Source organism: Mus caroli, chromosome 6, assembly GCF_900094665.2.
Source record: "Mus caroli chromosome 6, CAROLI_EIJ_v1.1, whole genome shotgun sequence".
In the NCBI taxonomy this organism is placed as follows: Eukaryota; Metazoa; Chordata; class Mammalia; order Rodentia; family Muridae; genus Mus; species Mus caroli.
In genome coordinates, this window is record NC_034575.1 from 141,311,820 (window position 1) to 141,323,824 (window position 12,005).

The 12,005-nt window shown below is 44.3% G+C and overlaps 1 long non-coding RNA gene across 1 annotated transcript; it reads left to right on the top strand.

Moving 5' to 3' along the window:
- Positions 1-752: 752 nt before the first annotated feature.
- On the top strand, positions 753-9,870 carry LOC110296854. The gene is made up of 6 exons (XR_002378221.1): positions 753-815; positions 1,334-1,502; positions 2,530-2,676; positions 3,353-3,502; positions 7,521-7,623; positions 9,724-9,870. It is a non-coding gene; the product is annotated as an uncharacterized LOC110296854 (long non-coding RNA).
- The last annotated feature ends 2,135 nt before the right edge of the window (positions 9,871-12,005 follow it).

Consider the following 12,005-nt stretch of genomic DNA (forward strand, 5'->3'; position numbering starts at 1 on the left):
GGACAGAGAAGGGGACCTGTGTAACTCAAGGTCAGCCAGAGATCTATGGGACCTAAGCTCCTAGACCGGTAGGTTGACACAGATTATCAGAGGGTAAGTTTTCTGTCTTTGTCCTGTGGGTGACCTCTCTTGGAATATTTCCTTGGGAACACCAGGAGTCAGGAAAAGGCCAGCAGGACTGTGGGACTGATTCTCCCATAAACGTTTTTGCTTGGAAGCAAGTCATGTACCTGAGAGAAAGAAAGCCTCAACAAAACTTACTCAAACAACTCAGGCAAGCTAGAGAGTTGGTTGAGGGTGGAAGCCTTCATTTTCACACCGATCACCTCAGAGCTGTGGAGAGAGCAGTTTCCTATAACTTCTGGGGGGGGGGGGGAAGCACAGGACGATTCTAGCATAGAAGCCTGGGGGAATTAGAACCCAGCCAAGCAGTGTAGAGGTCTTGTAAGCACGGTCACGCAGCCATTTGAAATAGGCCAAGCTGGGCTTGAATTTTATCCACTGATAATTCAATATAAATCAAGACAGAGCATGGTGGAATTAAATAAAAGAGAGGATTGGTGACATTTCTGAGATAAAGGACTTATGGTATAGCATTTATATTTAGACCAGAGTTGTGATGACAGTCTTTAGAAAGACAGGGATTTTAAACAAGTCCTCGTTGGAAAGGTTGGCAGCAAGCCCAAGTGAAGAAAACAAGGCAGAAAGGATGTCACAGGAGAATGTTCTAGAATGCAGAGACAGACAAAGGAGGAAGACCAAAGACCCGACCATGCCTGGTGTCACCTCGAGGTTTTTGAAACTGTAACTGAAAGGTGGAGAAAGGGTGAAAAAATGTTGCAAGACAGTGTCAGATCTGCTCACCTTCGACTTTTAGTGTCAGATCTATTCACTTTTGACTTTTGAACTTTGTCCTCCAGTTTAGAGAACACAAAATTAGAGGGCAAGGTCAGAGTGGGATCAGAGTTAGAGCAGGCAGCGAGGAAGGGATTTTCCCTATAGCTCCTGGGTAAGAAGGCGGTGACCAGCAGCGTTTGTAGCCGGTTACTTTACTTGTAACATTTAGGATTTGTTGTTCTTTTCTCCCCTCCCCCCACCTCCCTCTACCTCTTCATTTTTGATTCTTACGCTCCTTTCCTTCATATACTTCCCCCAACCTCTCCTGCTGCCAGTCACAGCAGTTTTTCTGGCATGGGCTGTCTGGTTCTATGTTTCTGTCAAGGGGAGAGAGACGGTAAAGGGGAGAAGACTGGATGCACTCACAACGGTTTCGTCATTTCCTGTGCTTGCTTAAGCCACGAGTGCAACTGGTAAGCAACCCTCTTCATTTCAGGAAAGTGGTGGAACTATCAAGTTTCAGAAAGAAAAGTTACCTCTTACGACTGTCAATCAGAATTAGAACGTCCGTGAGGCTCACTACAACCCTGCAAGGGCTGATGATTTAGATGTATTAATTACTTACATCTCCAACTGATATGACTGCAAAATTGGAAAACCACAAGGTAACTGACTAGATGATTTGAATCGGCTGATTGACTATAAACTGCTGAAGTGGTACCTGGCTGTGTTAATGACTGAGCAATAATTTGCGAAGTTTCTCCTCTGCTTTTCTAAATTACAACAGAGAAATGTCCTATGCAAATTATAGATGGGCCTGCAAACACATTCTGATCATTATTTGGAAGGGAGTAGGTGATATTCTGGAAGCCAGGCTGTTCCTCATGTGCCTGTGAAACAAAGGGCCCAAGTCCAAACCACAGAGCCAATGGTTTGCTTTACCTAGAGATAAGCTAAATACACAGTGCAAAACCCACACACGCACCTCTGTACACTAACATTCAGCTACTGCAAGGCGGAAAAGCTTTCACGTTCCATTCATCTGGGTCATTCTTGGCATAAGACAATGAAATTATTTGAAAACACAGGAACCAATAAAACCACATAAAACTGGATTCAATATATATTTTTTTTCTGGTGAGAAAAACAAATCCCCCAAGAAGCAGTGTGACTGAGTCACAGGCACACTGAGCTGTGCTGTGGTGGCTCTCTCCGATGATGCTGTCATTCACAAACTCAGGCTCCTCAGCAGAGCCCCTAGCAGGCCAGCTTAAGCTGCCTCTTCATTTTTGCCGTGTGTGTGTGTGTGTGTGTGTGTGTGTGTGTGTGTGTGTGTGATCCCTGTCTGAAATGTACACACGTCATGTTCCCTCCAACCATAGTGATTTATTCGGACTATTGAGTACTGTGCTCTGGCTGCACAGGGCAGGGAAGCCACACTTCTCTCCTGATTTACTTAGCTGGGCTCTTCTCTTCCTCCAAAACCCAGTGGTGGCTCAGCAGGCTCCATATCCATAGACCCTCCTGATCCCTGTGGACTACCCCACCCAGCCCCCAATCCTGTCACAGTCTAGTCATGCTCTATGCTAATGTTTCACAGCCCCATTTGGGGTCCGATAACCCAGTGTGGAGTCTATACACATTGTTGTAAACAGGTAACAACAACTGAGAGGGAGCCCTTGTATTCTGCAGGTGGCAATCTGAAACAGGCCAGTCCTGATGGCAGTCAGAACGGAGGCTCACTGAAAATCCTAAAACTAGATCTGCCACGTGAACAGCTATTTATATGCCTCAGCATTCCCCCTGAAGCCTCCAAGTGAACACATCACAGAAACACATGTACGTCAATATTTACTAAGGTGCTGGTCACAGTATCTGAGCTATGGAACTAACCTGGGTATCCATCCACACAGGAACAGATAGAGGAAAATGCACTGTATACACATGGTGGACTTTTCTCAGCCATAAAGAGAAATTAAATTATGTGAGTTGCTGGAATCCTCATGCATCCAGAGCTAAAATATTAAGCCAATCAATTCAATCTCAGAAGGACGACTGCCATGCATTCTCTTATTTATAGGTCCCAGATTTTATGTAAATATCTAAAATAATATGCAGAGATGGCATGAAACTAGTAAAGGCATCTAGTTTAACAAAGGAGACAAATGGGAAGGGGACGAGGGGGAGGGGGAGGGGAGTTGTATGAGCTGGAGGCAGAAGCCGGGTGTGAGGTGAAAAAGGGGGTTCAGGAGGTGGGGAAGGGACTGGGGTGTGAGGTGTGGATATGTTCACAGTACTTCAGACACTTACAGAAGATGGCCCTATGCTGTTCAGCATAGTAAGATAAGAAGTAAAAAGTACTGGAAACAGTAGAAGGTTTCTGAATGGTCAGTGAATAGAAAGTAATTGAAAACGTACTGAATCTGACGTGTTTCTGGCGAGGTCTGCCTTTGGTGCCCTGTGCAGAGTCTCTGCAGCCTTGGTTCCGCTAACCCCTCTGTTATTTACTCTGTAGTGTGCATTCTGCCTACTAGTGCAACCTCAGCCAATGTTGTCTGAAGCAACTGGTCTCAGTGACCATGAACGTGGGAAGTTTCCTGAGCTTGAAGAATCAGTGGTTTGATTACAGAAAACCCAGGATTTTCTTCTTGTCATCCCTCAGCATGTAAGCCGCCAAATTAGTTTATCTTTAAAAGACTTCAAGCACACCTGTCTCACCAGCATGGAAAAATTTCATCTTTAATACATGGTAAAATGGAATACATACAAAGATATATTTAAAAGATTTACTTCACTTTACTTACTGGAAATTGAACTTGTATCCTGTTCCCTTAACTGCTGAGCCACCTCTCCAGCCCCAAGATTTATGATTATATTATTTTTCATTTACCTATGGGTCTGTGTGTGGGAATGTGCACATGAGTGCAATGCTCAGAGAGGCCAGAAGAGGGCGCCCAATCCCCTGAGCTCAAATTAGAGGCTGCTGCACCTGACATGGTTGGTGGGAACTGCTTTGGAGTTTCTGTGATAGTAGTGTAAGCTCTTAAGCACTGAGCTATCTCTCTAGCGCATAAAGACCTGCTTTAAAATAATTTTATTAAGATTATATTACCAGAAAGTGTTGAGCTTGGATGCATTTGGCCATGGTGCTCTCAACTGAAAGCTGTTGGTTGGTGCTAGAATAAATGCCTCCATGAAGGAGTTAATTTGCTGCTAGAACACGAGCCTCGGGTTCAGAGGTTGAGTAGATACCACATATGTTCGTTACATATTCTAGCAGGTGAAGGTGGACATGGTATGCATTTGAACGTCCTTTCTTTGGAGATGCATGGGTTTGCAAGGAATAGAAGATACACTCAACCGCCCTGGATGTGGGTGTAAACTTACAAATATGCAAAACTTGCTTAGAAAAGTCAGAAACTCAGAAATCATTTTTTTTTTTATTTACAGCGAGATTCAGGCCAATACAAGAGTTTGGTAAACTCTGGAAACGACGTCTCACCTAGACAGGTTAGCCTAGGTAAAGTCAAAGCTGATAAGGCCTTGAGTAAAGCAGACTTTGTGACATCCAAATTTTCTCCTGCTCTTGTTTTTCCAAATTTCAGGAAGGTTATGGTTATATAGTGCAAGGAAAAGCACAGAGGCTGCCGTCCAGGATTAGTCTGGCTCTCACAGAGGCTGCCCTTCCGGGATATCACACATTAAACCTTGACCAGAATGCTCACAGTCATCATTTGTATTTTAGCAAATGAAGGAGAATGAAGGAAACTGGGGTGTGTGTGTGGGTGGGTGGGAGGTGTCACACATCTCAGTCTTTTGACTTTGTAAAAAAAGGTTTTTAATGATATCGTTTGTCCTAGGGTCCCGGGTCCATCATGGCTGCACTCTCCTTAGCCCCTGAAACAGTGTTCAACCTTTTGTATTCTCATGCTTGCCTGGGTGAATGGGTCTGAAGTTTTGACTGGATAGCTGAAGCAGTCTGTAGGATTTCGACTGCGGAGTAATGCTGCTGTCCAATAATTTCAGCTTGCAAGCCTCCGTGACGGGAAGTGAGGGGTCCATTTTCTAAAAGTACTCATTTCAAAGAAGAAATTCAGTAACCTAAGCCAAACTGTGCCCCCAGGTCTCCTTGGGTGGGCCAGCATGCACATGCCTTTAGTTTTCTGTGCTATAGCACAATGCCTGTTTCTTCTATGTCAAGCTGAAACTCTAATAAAAGGACTTCCCTCCTCAATTGGGTTGTGCTGAGGACAGTAATTCAGAAAGAGTCTCTACTTGATGAAGGGACACAAAGCAAATGCTATCACTCCTGGTTCTGTGACAGTGGTGAGAAGCTGTCACACACGAGCTGTAACATTTGGCCGTGGGCGTTGCTCCAATTCTCATCTAGATTCATAACAGTTATAGAACTCTTTTGACTGCTTGGATGTTGTTTGGCCATCGCACAAAATTTGTCAGTGTTGACATAATATTTGAAAAGTACTTAAGACAGTCAATACAAAAAGCAAGTAGATGTAGTTCACTTCACTGATACGTCAAAGAAAGAGCGTTACAAAGGAAATGACTAAAGGAGACAATCTTACGAGCTTGGGATTCTAGACTTTTATCATTGAAGACATTTGAAAGATATTTCCTCTTGTGTAGATTTTTGTTTTATGGTTACATCAACAGCTTGTGTCTGAAGCAACAACAAGGGAGGTGGTTGAGAACTTTCATTCTTTATGATAATCTAGTATCCAAGCAGACACAAGAGGGTTGAAATGAAGATATAACCTCTACAGATTAGATTTGTTCAAAGATAACTTATTAAGTATTATTAAGTATTATTATTATTAAGTGTTATTAAGTTAAAATAAGGAAATGATGCTTAACTATATCCTTATTCCCGGGTCATTGGACTAATACATTCTCTCAAGACTTTTAAAAGTAAATAAATACTGATTTGTACGTGTGTGTGTGTGTGTGTGTGTGTGTGTGTGTGTGATCAAACATCAAGAAAAACAACCCAAGGGAAGAGGGATTTCTTTGGCTCATGGTTTAAAGGGATGCAATCAACCCTAGCAGAGGAGACATGGTGGCAGGTAGGTCCTCTAAGATCCCTCACCATCTCACATCTCCGCAGAACAGGAAGCAGAGGGTGGGCAGGAAGCGCAGAAGATTTACATACAATCAAGGTCCACCTCCAATGCCCAACCTCCTCCAGCAAAGCTCCACACAATACAACCCTCTCAAAGCAGTTCCCTCATCTGGGAAAGAGTATACACATACAGGAGCCTCACTGGAGTGGAAGGAATTTTTCCACTGCAGCAGTAACACTTGAATTCCACCTATAACAGCCTAGATTCCGTGTTCCTTTAGCATTTATTGTATACCAGCCACAGAGTCCTACTTAGTCTTTCTCCAGTGGAACAGTCCCATTTCCGGTTGCTCGTACCAGATCCTTACATTATCTCTTGAAAAATAGTTTTCTCCCAATGATTACCTATTTGCTTTATTTTACTTTTCCCCAAATCTGCTAAAAAAAAACAATTAATGAGCTTTCAGTTCAAGCCTGACCCATGAACCCTGTTTTCAGTGATGGCTTTAACCTCCGCCCGGCTCTTCTCAAGGTGACCTTGGTGATATTGTTACAGTTGTTCATTATCATTTTTTAATGCAATACCAACTATCTCTATTGATTCGTCTCTGCCCTTTGGTTCCATGAATCACAACACATTGCTATTTGAGTGCCTATCTACTTGCCAAGGTTTAACTGCAGTGGGATGCCGCTCAGCCTGCATTAGCGACTACACCGCAGTCATTTGGTCTAATGGTGTTGCGTCTGAGGTGAAAATGTTACATTCAAAGTTACCTTAGAAGCTAATTATGGGCCTCTTTTGCTTTTTCAGTTTTTATTAATGACCTGCCCACATCATATAGTTCATAAGATGCCCTGCACATGTACATGCTGCTGAGATGACCTGTGACCCAGGCAGAGTGCGGGTGGTATAGAGCCATTGTGTCTCGGAATTAGACATTTTCTGAACGATGCTAATAATGGATATTCATTTTACCCAAAATGCTTGGGTTCAGATGGCTTAAGCTGTACGAGGCTACCACGCAGTTTCATTTTAGCCCACTTTTATCCATGTGTGAGTGGACAGGTAGCTGAGCTGGGTGCAGGAATGTATGTCTGGGGCTTTTCTGGATGCCACCTCCTTATGCAAGTGAGTGCACCATGCTGCTACTTTGCAAAAAAAAAAATGTAACCTGTTGCAAGGATAAAGTGTTAAGAAGGCTACTTTTAAAAACATAATATTTTATTGATTGTTTAGGAATTTCATGTAACACACCTTGATCACTCTTGATTCCCAGTCCTCCAAGGTCCACCCTCCACCCTTGTGGCCTTCCCACCACCACCACCAAAGAGAGGTTTTTAAAAAAGTAGACCAATTTATGTTGCCCATATACTTACTGGAGCATGGTCAAACTCCTGGTGGCCAGCCTGTTAGAGAGAAGTGAGTCCTTCCCCACCCCAACCCCGACAAGTAGCCATGTATTGTGCAGAGCCATGCTTCTGCATCTTTATTACAATGTTTCAGAGTCCTCTTCCGTGGCTTCCTGTCTAGGTTGTTACTTTGTTTGGAGGGTGGCTGGGGGTTTAGGTTGTTCTCAACTTAAACAGTGATTTGTGTTTCCTCCAGAGTTTCTCAGAAACTTGGTGACTTCTCTACTAGCAAAAGGATTTTTTCTCTGGGACGAGCATGCCAATTGCAACGTAAATCCTATGGGAGGCATTTCACACACGTAAGGCCAGGATACACACGGGGTGCTGTCTATGACTCTGGTTGTGGTTCCCCAATCTGCGGAAATGCCTTCCCACTGCTTCCTTTGCAGAGCAGTGGAACTCGGGGTGGCATTTGCTGGAATGAGGCTTTCTTACTTGTGCTTCCCTTGGGCAAGGGGTGCTGAGGGTGCAGATTGCAAGATGGGGATAGAGAGAAGGGGCTGGGATGGAGGTGGGGGATGGAGGGCGTGGGGGGTGGTGATTTCCATGCTGTGGTCTTCAGCATGCCTTTGAGATCCAGTAACTGCTCAGGCCTGGAGTTCTAAGAATGATGCTTGAGGCTTGTGGATCAACTATCTAATCTTCAAGAGTGACTGTGCTATAAGAATGCACCGGTGACCTCAGCAATGCCATCATTTAAGCCTGGGACAGTGCGCCTTACAATATCTTTCTTTATAAGGAGATATTGAAGCCCCCTGTCCCACAGCAAGGAGGGTCCAGAGCTGGGAGGCAGGTGGAGCTCCTTGGACTCAGAGATGTGTTTCACTACGCTGAAGTCCATGCTTCTACTCTGGACACCCCCTTTCCCTGCGTTCAGTGTGGGGGTGTCTGTGGGCTTGCTGGTTGAAGAGAACTCCAGGTAGAGGGGAAAATACATGCAGAAGAACAGAACTAGGGACATGCCCAAAAAGGTATTTGGGACCACATGATAAATGGCCATTTAGGCCATGAGAACGAGTTCGTATTTGGGCTTGTCAAGAATATCAAATCTCTGAGTGGTTTTGGAGCTACTGAGAGAAATCACCTCATCAAATTGACTTTTTAGAGAGAGAAGAAATAACAACCCTCTGAATTCAAGCTAGATTTGTGAATTGTAGGTTGTGACCCCGTGTGGTGTTCCCTGACAGGAAATGTGGCCATCGTGAAAAGGCTTCTTATTGGGCAATGGTCAAAAGTCAGTTCTTAAGCAAACACATAGCGAGTTCGAGGTGTTGCTGGCAGAAGGCATCCTGGGGCTCCCTACAGTCTTGGTTCTCAGCACACAGCACTTTGCTCTGGGCTCCATGTCACACCACACACTGCCAGGGAACGATCCCTGGACAGCCAAGCTCAAACACAGCACTATGCTCCGGACTCCAGTGTTCTGAGCATATACACAAAGTCTTCTGCTCTTACAGAAGTATCCGGTCTAAATAGGAGAAACAAAAGCTTTCAATAGTTTTCTACCATGGTTTCTTACCATGGAACTCCCCAATGACCACACCTTTAATAACTTTTAAGAGAGTTTTGTTTCCTGTCTATGAGCATTTTGACTGCCAGTGTACACGTCAGCCCCATGTATCCAGTTCTTGTGGAGGCCAGAGGAAGGTATGGAACACCATGTGTGAGTGGGAATGTAGAGCCAGGCCTCTTTGGGGAGCACCGAGTGTTCCTCATCACTGAGCCACCTGCCCAGCCCCAATTACTATACATTTGTATAGTTGATGCGTTCTTCCAGCAACACCTCGGGCTTACTACACGTTTCTTTAGAACTGACTTCCCCTTTGCTTTTAATAAATAATAATTACACACACACACACAGACACACAGACACACACACACACACACATGGTATACCAATTAATTATCTTAAAACAAATTTATATATGCTCTATTATCATCAAATGTTTAATTCTATATCTATATTAAATACCAATGTATTTTTGGTCACATAAAAGTTTCTCAGGACTAAAGAGATCATGGGTGGATAAAGTTTAAGAAGCCAACTTTAGAGGCAGGAAATATTGAGAAGTGGTCCCTGACATCAGTGTGGACCAGCAGAGGTGAGGGCTGGCGGTTTGGGTGTGGTAGGGAAGACAAGGAGAGAAGCTTTTGGGCAGGGTTTTTCTGTGTTTGGTTGAAGAAGGCATGCGAGAGACTGAGCAAGTCTTTAGCTTTGCGGTTAGTGTATGAATGGATAAAGACAAGGACGAGAAGGTGTTTGCTCCATTTCTCTTTAAGGATTTGTTCGGCAAAGTTTGTTAGGAAAGGGAAAGACTTTGAATATAGATGTCAAAGACAAGAGGGGGCGCTTGTGGAGATGGTTTGAACTTGACAATGTAAACTTCTATTGTGTGTAGGAAGAGCAGAGGAGAAACGAAAGGTAACCACACTTGGCAAGGTTCCACGAGTCACCTCAGGCGCGAAGAGGGTCAGAGAAAATGGCAAGCATGCAGAACTCCCAATTACCGTAAAAGCCCACTGATTTGGATTAATTGGGGTAGAGGGCAACATGACTAAATAAAAGTCTGACTTATAGGAAAAAAATTAAACAAACTCGGTTTGATTACTTTACAGTATTTTTAAGTTAACCGTTTCCTATTAAAAGAGATAAATTAGCGAGCATAATTTGCAAATACAACACAAGGGCACGGATCTGAGGGCAATAGCAATTACAATTCTTCCATTTACTTAGCGAGTACTCAGGGCTGAGTTAGTGTCAGGTAATACTGCTTGTCATGAGGCCTCTAAGTGGCCTATCAGCCAACGGACAGCTGATGGACAGAAAACAACCATTTTCTTCTCTGAGAGGCCCTAAATTTTATGGTGTGCATTGGGTTTTTCAGATTTTTTTTTTTCGAGACAGGGTTTCTCTGTGTAGCCCTGGCTGTCCTGGAACTCACTCTGTAGACCAGGCTGGCCTCGAACTCAGAAATCTGCCTGCCTCTGCCTCCTGAGTGTTGGGATTACAGGCATGCGCCACCACACCCGGCTCAGATCTGGTTTGACATGGGTTGCATCTCCCCATTTTATGGAAAGCAGCAGCTTTTCCGCCTTAGTGCTCACTGCACCGACGTGGGTCTGAGCCTCATCCCTGGGCAGTAGGCTCCTACCGGTGTCTGTGCATCTGTAGTCGCACATTTCCTGCGCAGGCTTCCCTTGCCCTCACTTCCAGAATGTTAACTTGACCCCACTGGATTCAGGGTCAGTGTCTTTGTTGTGGTTTGTTTTGTTTTTTTTATTAAAGTTAAGTGTTTTTGTTTTTTGCATGTGTGTTTAAGTGTATGTTTGTGTGTGCGTGTGCATGCATGTATGTATGCAGCCATTACTTTTTCAGTGCAGGGATGAAAATTCACACTACCCTGCTTGGTGTTTTTACTTACCGGTCTCTAGGGATTGAACTCAGGTTCTCTATTTGAAGGCAAGCACTTTCTTCCCAGCCTCTCTCTCTCTCTCTCTCTCTCTCTCTCTCTCTCTCTCTCTCTCTCTCACACACACACACACACACACACACACATTCTTGGGCACAGAACTTGAGGCCGGTTGCATCTCAATGCTTCTGTGTCCATGACCCATGAGTAAAGTGCCCCCCGCTGCCTGCGTTCTGAGGCTGCTGTCCCTGATCATGGATGTTCTCACACGATGCTCGATCCATCTGCCAGCGCCGTCACGGTTCATCTTTGAACTCTCAGTCACCCTCCAAAGCCTTGCTTGAGACCCTTTCTTTTATGGCCCGCTGCTTATCTGTTTACCTCTGTGGTCCTGATATTGCCTGTGTTCTGTTAACGTTGTTCTGTCCGTCATTCTGTCCCTTTGGGATACCGAGCACAACGTTAGATGCAGGGTAGACACTACTAAGGACTTACTGAACTAAGCAGTGTCTAGCCAAGATGAATGCAATCAAAGTTTCTTCCTCTTTACCCCGCCCTCTGCATGCCCAATGTGGTGTGGGTCATCAGAGCAGCAGGCAGGTCATTGTCCCTGGAGGAGACAAGCACCTGCTTGGTATGGTTCATCGATGTGTCGGCTTGGCTGCTTTAAGGGTGTCTAGATAGGTAGAGGAACACTATTTCTAGGAGGTTAATTCTGGGATGAATACACTCAATAAAAAGTCATTATTTCCAATATGGCAGGTGCCCTCTGGTCTATGGAGTAGAACAGAAGGGCGGGGGTGTATTTCCTTCCCGCCACTGACGTGAGGTATTCTTCTTCTCCTGGCCCCAGACATAAGCAAGCACTCCAGGCTCTCACGCCTCAGACTCTGACAGCTCCAGCGGAGGACCACAGCCTGGGGATGATATTCCATTAGTTCTCCTGGCCCTTAGGCCTTTCGACTAAGACTGAGTTATACTCTCGGTTCCTTAGTTCTCTCTTAGACACAGTGCATCATGGGAGTCCTGTACCTCAATAATCACATGGATGAGTGGTTATGATAAATGCTTTCTTATGTAGTTTCTGCTCTTATATATCTCCATCTATCATCTCTCTCTCTCTCTCTCTCTATATATATATATATCGTCTATCATCTATCATCTATCTATGTATCTATCTATGTATCTATCTATCTATCTACTATCTATCTATCTATCATCTATCTATCTCTCTATCTCTATATCTATCATCTATCTATCTATCATCTATC